Here is a 7859-nt window from a genome sequence, read left to right as displayed (position 1 = left end):
TTAGTATATTAGTACCGTAGTATAGTAGTACAGTAGTACAGTAGTATAGTAGTATAGTAGTACAGTAGTACAGTAGTATATTAGTACAGTAGTATAGTAGTACAGTAGTATATTAGTATAGTAGCACAGTAGTATAGTAGTATAGTAGGACAGTAGTACAGTAGTATACTAGTACAGTAGTATGGCAGTACAGTAGTATACTAGTGCAGTAGTATAGTAGTATACTAGTATAGTAGTATACTAGTACAGTAGTATACTAGTTCAGTAGTATAGTAGTATATTAGTACAGTAGTACAGTAGTATATTAGTACAGTAGTACAGTAGTATAGTAGTATAGTAGTATAGTAGTACAGTAGTATACTAGTACAGTAGTATATTAGTACAGTAGTACAGTAGTATAGTAGTACAGTAGTATAGTAGTATAGTAGTATATTAGTACAGTAGTACAGCAGTACAGTAGTATAGTAGTACAGTAGTATAGTAGTATAGTAGTATATTAGTACAGTAGTACAGTAGTATAGTAGTACAGTAGTATATTAGTACAGTAGTACAGTAGTACAGTAGTATAGTAGTACAGTAGTATATTAGTACAGTAGTACAGTAGTACAGTAGTATAGTAGTATAGTAGTATAGTAGTATAGTAGTGCAGTAGTATAGTAGTACAGTAGTATAGTAGTACAGTAGTATAGTAGTACACTAGTATATTAGTATGGCAGTACAGTAGTATACTAGTGCAGTAGTATAGTAGTATATTAGTACAGTAGTATACTAGTATAGTAGTATACTAGTACAGTAGTATACTAGTGCAGTAGTATAGTAGTATACTAGTATAGTAGTATACTAGTACAGTAGTATACTAGTTCAGTAGTATAGTAGTATATTAGTACAGTAGTACAGTAGTATATTAGTACAGTAGTACAGTAGTACAGTAGTATAGTAGTATGGCAGTACAGTAGTATACTAGTGCAGTAGTATAGTAGTATATTAGTACAGTAGTATACTAGTATAGTAGTATACTAGTACAGTAGTATGGCAGTACAGTAGTATACTAGTGCAGTAGTATAGTAGTATATTAGTACAGTACTACAGTAGTATAGTAGTACAGTAGTACAGTAGTATAGTAGTATAGTAGTACAGTAGTACAGTAGTATATTAGTATATTAGTATATTAGTACAGTAGTACAGTAGTATAGTAGTACAGTAGTACAGTAGTACAGTAGTATAGTAGTATAGTAGTACAGTAGTACAGTAGTATATTAGTACAGTAGTATAGTAGTACAGTAGTATATTAGTATATTAGTATAGTAGTATAGTAGTACAGTGGTATAGTAGTGCAGTAGTATAGTAGTATAGTAGTACAGTAGTATAGTAGTATATTAGTACAGTAGTACAGTAGTATAGTAGTACAGTAGTACAGTAGTATATTAGTATATTAGTATATTAGTACAGTAGTGCAGTAGTATAGTAGTACAGTAGTACAGTAGTATAGTAGTTTAGTAGTACAGTAGTACAGTAGTATATTAGTACAGTAGTATAGTAGTACAGTAGTATATTAGTATAGTAGCACAGTAGTATAGTAGTATAGTAGTACAGTAGTACAGTAGTATACTAGTACAGTAGTATGGCAGTACAGTAGTATACTAGTGCAGTAGTATAGTAGTATATTAGTACAGTAGTATACTAGTATAGTAGTATACTAGTACAGTAGTATGGCAGTACAGTAGTATACTAGTGCAGTAGTATAGTAGTATATTAGTACAGTAGTACAGTAGTATAGTATTACAGTAGTACAGTAGTATATTAGTATATTAGTACAGTAGTACAGTAGTATAGTAGTACAGTAGTACAGTAGTATAGTAGTATAGTAGTACAGTAGTACAGTAGTATATTAGTACAGTAGTATAGTAGCACAGTAGTATATTAGTATAGTAGCACAGTAGTATAGTAGTATACTAGTGCAGTAGTATAGTAGTATACTAGTATAGTAGTATACTAGTACAGTAGTATACTAGTGCAGTAGTATAGTAGTATATTAGTACAGTAGTACAGTAGTATACTAGTACAGTAGTATGGCAGTACAGTAGTATACTAGTGCAGTAGTATAGTAGTATATTAGTACAGTAGTACAGTAGTATACTAGTACAGTAGTATGGCAGTACAGTGGTATTGTAGTAGTGTGTGTATCAGTGTGTACCTCCAGGGTGGGGTCTATCTGGTGTACTACAGTGTGTGTATCAGTTTGCACCTCCAGGGTTGGGTCTATCTCGTGAGCGGCCGCGCTGGACGCCACGGCCACAGCCATAGCTGATGTCACGGCAACCCGCCCTGCTCCTCCTTTAAGCTCCGCCCTGCGGTCAACCGGGATGGACAGGAAGTCTGGGGCGGCGACGGGACGGACACAATCTGTCGGGAACGCCCCTGCACGACCAAACACCCCTCCAAACTTCCAACCTGGTAGAACAACAGACAGGGGAAACACACACAGGAGAGACGGATGGAGAGATGAGGTGGAGGAAGAGGAGAGAGATGAGGTGGAGGAAGAGGAGAGAGATGAGGTGGAGGAAGAGGAGAGAGATGAGGTGGAGGAAGATGAGAGAGATGAGGTGGAGGAAGTTGAGAGAGATGAGGTGGAGGAAGATGAGAGAAGATGAGGTGGAGGAAGATGAGAGAGATGAGAGAGATGAGGTATTATTATTATTATATATTATTATTATATTATTATTATTATATTATTATATTATTGAAGGAAGAGGAGAGAGATGAGGTGGAGGAAGATGAGAGAGATGAGGTGGAGGAAGAGGAGAGAGATGAGGTGAAGGAAGAGGAGAGAGATGAAGAGGAGAGAGATGAGGTGGAGGAAGAGGGGAGAGAGATGAGGTGAAGGAAGAGGAGAGAGATGAGGTGGAGAGAGATGAGAGAGATGAGGTGGAGGAAGAGGAGAGAGATGAGGTGGAGGAAGATGAGAGAGATGAGGTGGAGGAAGAGGAGAGAGATGAGGTGAAGGAAGAGGAGAGAGATGAAGAGGAGAGAGATGAGGTGGAGGAAGAGGGGAGAGAGATGAGGTGAAGGAAGAGGAGAGAGATGAAGAGGAGAGAGATGAGGTGGAGGAAGAGGAGAGAGATGAAGAGGAGAGAGATGAGGTGGAGGAAGAGGGGAGAGAGATTAGGTGGAGGAAGAGGAGAGAGATGAGGTGGAGGAAGAGGAGAGAGATGAGTTGGAGGAAGAGGAGAGAGATGAGGTGGAGGAAGAGGAGAGAGATGAGGTGGAGGAAGATGAGAGAGATGAAGAGGAGGAAGAGGAGAGAGATGAAGAGGAGAGAGATGAGGTGGAGGAAGAGGGGAGAGAGATGAGGTGAAGGAAGAGGAGAGAGATGAAGAGGAGAGAGATAAGGTGGAGGAAGAGGGGAGAGAGATGAGGTGAAGGAAGAGGAGAGAGATGAAGAGGAGAGAGATGAGGTGGAGGAAGAGGAGAGAGATGAGGTGAAGGAAGAGGAGAGATGAGGTGGAGGAAGAGGAGAGAGATGAGGTGGAGGAAGAGGAGAGAGATGAGGTGAAGGAAGAGGAGAGAGAGATGAGGTGGAGGAAGAGGAGAGAGAGATGAGGTGGAATAGGAGGGAGAGATGAAGAGGAGAGAGATGAGGTGAATGAAGAGGAGAGAGATGAGGTGGAGGAAGAGGAGAGAGAGATGAGGTGAAGGAAGAGGAGAGAGATGAAGAGGAGAGAGATGAGGTGGAGGAAGAATGGAGAGAGATGAGGTGGAGGAAGAGGAGAGAGATGAGGTGGAGGAAGAGGAGAGAGATGAGGTGGAGGAAGAGGGGAGAAAAGCGAGATGAAGTGGAGGAAGAGGAGAGAGATGAGGTGGAGGAAGAGGGGAGAGATGAGGTGGAGGAAGAGGAGAGAGATGAGGTGGAGGAAGAGGAGAGAGAGATGAGGTGAAGGAAGAGGAGAGAGAGAAGAGGTGGAGGAATAGGAGAAAGATGAGGTGGAGGAAGAGGGGAGAGATGAGGTGGAGGAAGAGGAGAGAGATGAGGTGGAGGAAGAGGGGAGAGATGTGGTGGAGGAAGAGGAGAGAGAGATGAGGTGGAGGAAGAGAAGAGAAAAGCGAGATAACGTGGAGGAAGAGGAGAGAGAGATGACGTGGAGGAAGAGGAGATGAGGTGGAGGAAGAGGGGAGAGAGATGAGGTGGAGGACAAGGAGAAAGAGATGAGGTGAAGGAAGAGGAGAGAGAGATGAGGTGAAGGAAGAGGAGAATGATGAGATGAGGTGAAGGAAGAGGAGAGAGATGAGGTGGAGGAAGAGGAGAGAGAGATGTCATCTCACCAAAGTCTGGCGTGTCTCTCTTCATCTCCTCCAGAAACATCACCTTCTTCCTCACAACAGAGCCGTAGCTGTATCCTGTAACACACACACACACACACACACACACACACACACACACACACACACACACACACACACACACACACACACACACACACACACACACACACACACACACACACACACACACACACACACACACACACACACACACACACACACACACACACACACACACACACACATAGTTATAATTAGAGGACGTATGTGTGTAGGGCTGTGATGTCATCAGTGTGTATGGGGGAGGGGGCGGGGCTCACCCTTTTCCAGTCCTTCCGTGACTTGCAGCCTGATGATGTCACCTTTATGGAAAGCGAGCAGAGGACGCTCGTCTGTCACGAAGTTACGCTCTGCTACCACATACTCAGAGTCCTGGAAGAGGAGGAGGGGAGAGGGGGAGGGCGGAATAGGAGGAGGGGAGGAGGGGGAGAGGGGGAGGGAGAGGGGAGAGGAGGAGGGAAAGGGGGGGGCGGAATAGGAGGAGGGAGAGGGGGAGGAGGGGAGGAGGAGGAGGAGGAGGAGGAGGGAGAGGAGAGAGGAGGAGGGAAAGGGGGAGGGTGGAATAGGAGGAGGGAGAGGGGGAGGAGGGAGAGGGGGAGGAGGGGAGAGGGGAGGAGGGGAGAGGGGGAGGGAGAGGGGAGGAGGGGAGAGGAGGGGGGAGAGGGGGAGGAGGGGAGAGGAGGAGGGAGAGGAGGGGAGAGGAGGGGGGAGAGGGGAGGAGGGAGAGGAGGAGGAGGGGAGAGGGGGAGGGAAAGGGGGAGGAGGGAGAGGAGGAGGAGGGGAGAGGGGAAGGAGGGGAGAGGAGGGGGGAGAGGGGGAGGGAGAGGAGGGGGGAGAGGAGGAGGGAGAGGGGGAGGAGGGGAGAGGAGGAGGGAGAGGGGGAGGGCGGAATAGGAGGAGGAGGGGAGGAGGAAGAGGGGAGGAGGGGTAATTTATATTTCCGATAACAAAACAACAAATCCACTTATCAGAGATATTAAATGGTAGAGCCACATCCCTTATCAGAGATATTAAATGGTAGAGCCACATCCCTTATCAGAGATATTAAATGGTAGAGCCACATCCCTTATCAGAGATATTAAATGGTAGAGCCACATCCCTTATCAGAGATATTAAATGGTAGAGCCACATCCCTTATCAGAGATATTAAATGGTAGAGCCACATCCCTTATCAGAGATATTAAATGGTAGAGCCACATCCCTTATTAGAGATATTAAATGGTAGAGCCACATCCCTTATCAGAGATATTAAATGGTAGAGCCACATCCCTTATCAGAGATATTAAATGGTAGAGCCACATCCCTTATCAGAGATATTAAATGGTAGAGCCACATCCCTTATCAGAGATATTAAATGGTAGAGCCACATCCTTTATCAGAGATATTAAATGGTAGAGCCACATCCCTTATCAGAGATATTAAATGGTAGAGCCACATCCCTTATCAGAGATATTAAATGGTAGAGCCACATCCCTTATCAGAGATATTAAATGGTAGAGCCACATCCCTTATCAGAGATATTAAATGGTAGAGCCACATCCCTTATCAGAGATATTAAATGGTAGAGCCACATCCCTTATCAGAGATATTAAATGGTAGAGCCACATCCCTTATCAGAGATATTAAATGGTAGAGCCACATCCCTTATCAGAGATATTAAATGGTAGAGCCACATCCCTTATCAGAGATATTAAATGGTAGAGCCACATCCCTTATCAGAGATATTAAATGGTAGAGCCACATCCCTTATCAGAGATATTAAATGGTAGAGCCACATCCCTTATCAGAGATATTAAATGGTAGAGCCACATCCCTTATCAGAGATATTAAATGGTAGAGCCACTTCCCTTATCAGAGATATTAAATGATAGAGCCACATCCCTTATCAGAGATATTAAATGGTAGAGCCACATCCCTTATCAGAGATATTAAATGGTAGAGCCACATCCCTTATCAGAGATATTAAATGGTAGAGCCACATCCCTTATCAGAGATATTAAATGGTAGAGCCACATCCCTTATCAGAGATATTAAATGGTAGAGCCACATCCCTTATCAGAGATATTAAATGGTAGAGCCACATCCCTTATCAGAGATATTAAATGGTAGAGCCACATCCCTTATCAGAGATATTAAATGGTAGAGCCACATCCCTTATCAGAGATATTAAATGGTAGAGCCACATCCCTTATCAGAGATATTAAATGGTAGAGCCACATCCCTTATCAGAGATATTAAATGGTAGAGCCACATCCCTTATCAGAGATATTAAATGGTAGAGCCACATCCCTTATCAGAGATATTAAATGGTAGAGCCACATCCCTTATCAGAGATATTAAATGGTAGAGCCACATCCCTTATCAGAGATATTAAATGGTAGAGCCACATCCCTTATCAGAGATATTAAATGGTAGAGCCACATCCCTTATCAGAGATATTAAATGGTAGAGCCACATCCCTTATCAGAGATATTAAATGGTAGAGCCACATCCCTTATCAGAGATATTAAATGGTAGAGCCACATCCCTTATCAGAGATATTAAATGGTAGAGCCACATCCCTTATCAGAGATATTAAATGGTAGAGCCACATCCCTTATCAGAGATATTAAATGGTAGAGCCACATCCCTTATCAGAGATATTAAATGGTAGAGCCACATCCCTTATCAGAGATATTAAATGGTAGAGCCACATCCCTTATCAGAGATATTAAATGGTAGAGCCACATCCCTTATCAGAGATATTAAATGGTAGAGCCACATCCCTTATCAGAGATATTAAATGGTAGAGCCACATCCCTTATCAGAGATATTAAATGGTAGAGCCACATTGTTTGTGTTGAATTGTGTTTCTAGTAGTGTGTTAGTATTTAGTATTGTGTTTCTAGTAGTGTGTTAGTATTTAGTATTGTGTTTCTAGTATTGTGTTTCTAGTAGTGTGTTAGTATTTAGTATTGTGGTTCTAGTAGTGTGTTAGTATTTAGTATTGTGTTTCTAGTAGTGTGTTAGTATTTAGTATTGTGGTTCTAGTAGTGTGTTAGTATTTAGTATTGTGGTTCTAGTAGTGTGTTAGTATTTAGTATTGTGTTTCTAGTAGTGTGTTAGTATTTAGTATTGTGTTTCTAGTAATGTGTTAGTATTTAGTACTGTGTTTCTAGTAGTGTGTTAGTATTTAGTATTGTGTTTCTAGTAGTGTGTTAGTATTTAGTATTGTGGTTCTAGTAGTGTGTTTGTATTTAGTATTGTGTTTCTAGTAGTGTGTTAGTATTTAGTATTGTGTTTCTAGTAGTGTGTTAGTATTTAGTATTGTGGTTCTAGTAGTGTGTTAGTATTTAGTATTGTGTTTCTGGTAGTGTGTTAGTATTTAGTATTGTGTTTCTACCTTTTTGACGTCAGTAATAAAGTAGTGTGTTAGTATTTAGTACTGTGTTTCTAGTAGTGTGTTAGTATTTAGTATTGTGTTTCTAGTAGTGTGTTAG

The 7859-nt window shown here is 41.9% G+C and overlaps 1 long non-coding RNA gene across 1 annotated transcript; it reads right to left on the bottom strand.

Annotated features, from left to right (window-relative positions):
* Positions 1 to 2280: 2280 nt before the first annotated feature.
* Positions 2281 to 4744, bottom strand: LOC124022093. The gene is made up of 3 exons (XR_006836344.1): positions 4641 to 4744; positions 4321 to 4395; positions 2281 to 2451 (listed from the first exon to the last, which is right to left on the bottom strand). It is a non-coding gene; the product is annotated as an uncharacterized LOC124022093 (long non-coding RNA).
* Positions 4745 to 7859: the final 3115 nt, after the last annotated feature.

This window comes from Oncorhynchus gorbuscha, unplaced genomic scaffold (assembly GCF_021184085.1).
Source record: "Oncorhynchus gorbuscha isolate QuinsamMale2020 ecotype Even-year unplaced genomic scaffold, OgorEven_v1.0 Un_scaffold_1289, whole genome shotgun sequence".
Classification (NCBI taxonomy): Eukaryota; Metazoa; Chordata; class Actinopteri; order Salmoniformes; family Salmonidae; genus Oncorhynchus; species Oncorhynchus gorbuscha.
This window is presented reverse-complemented; position numbering and strand designations above follow the sequence as displayed.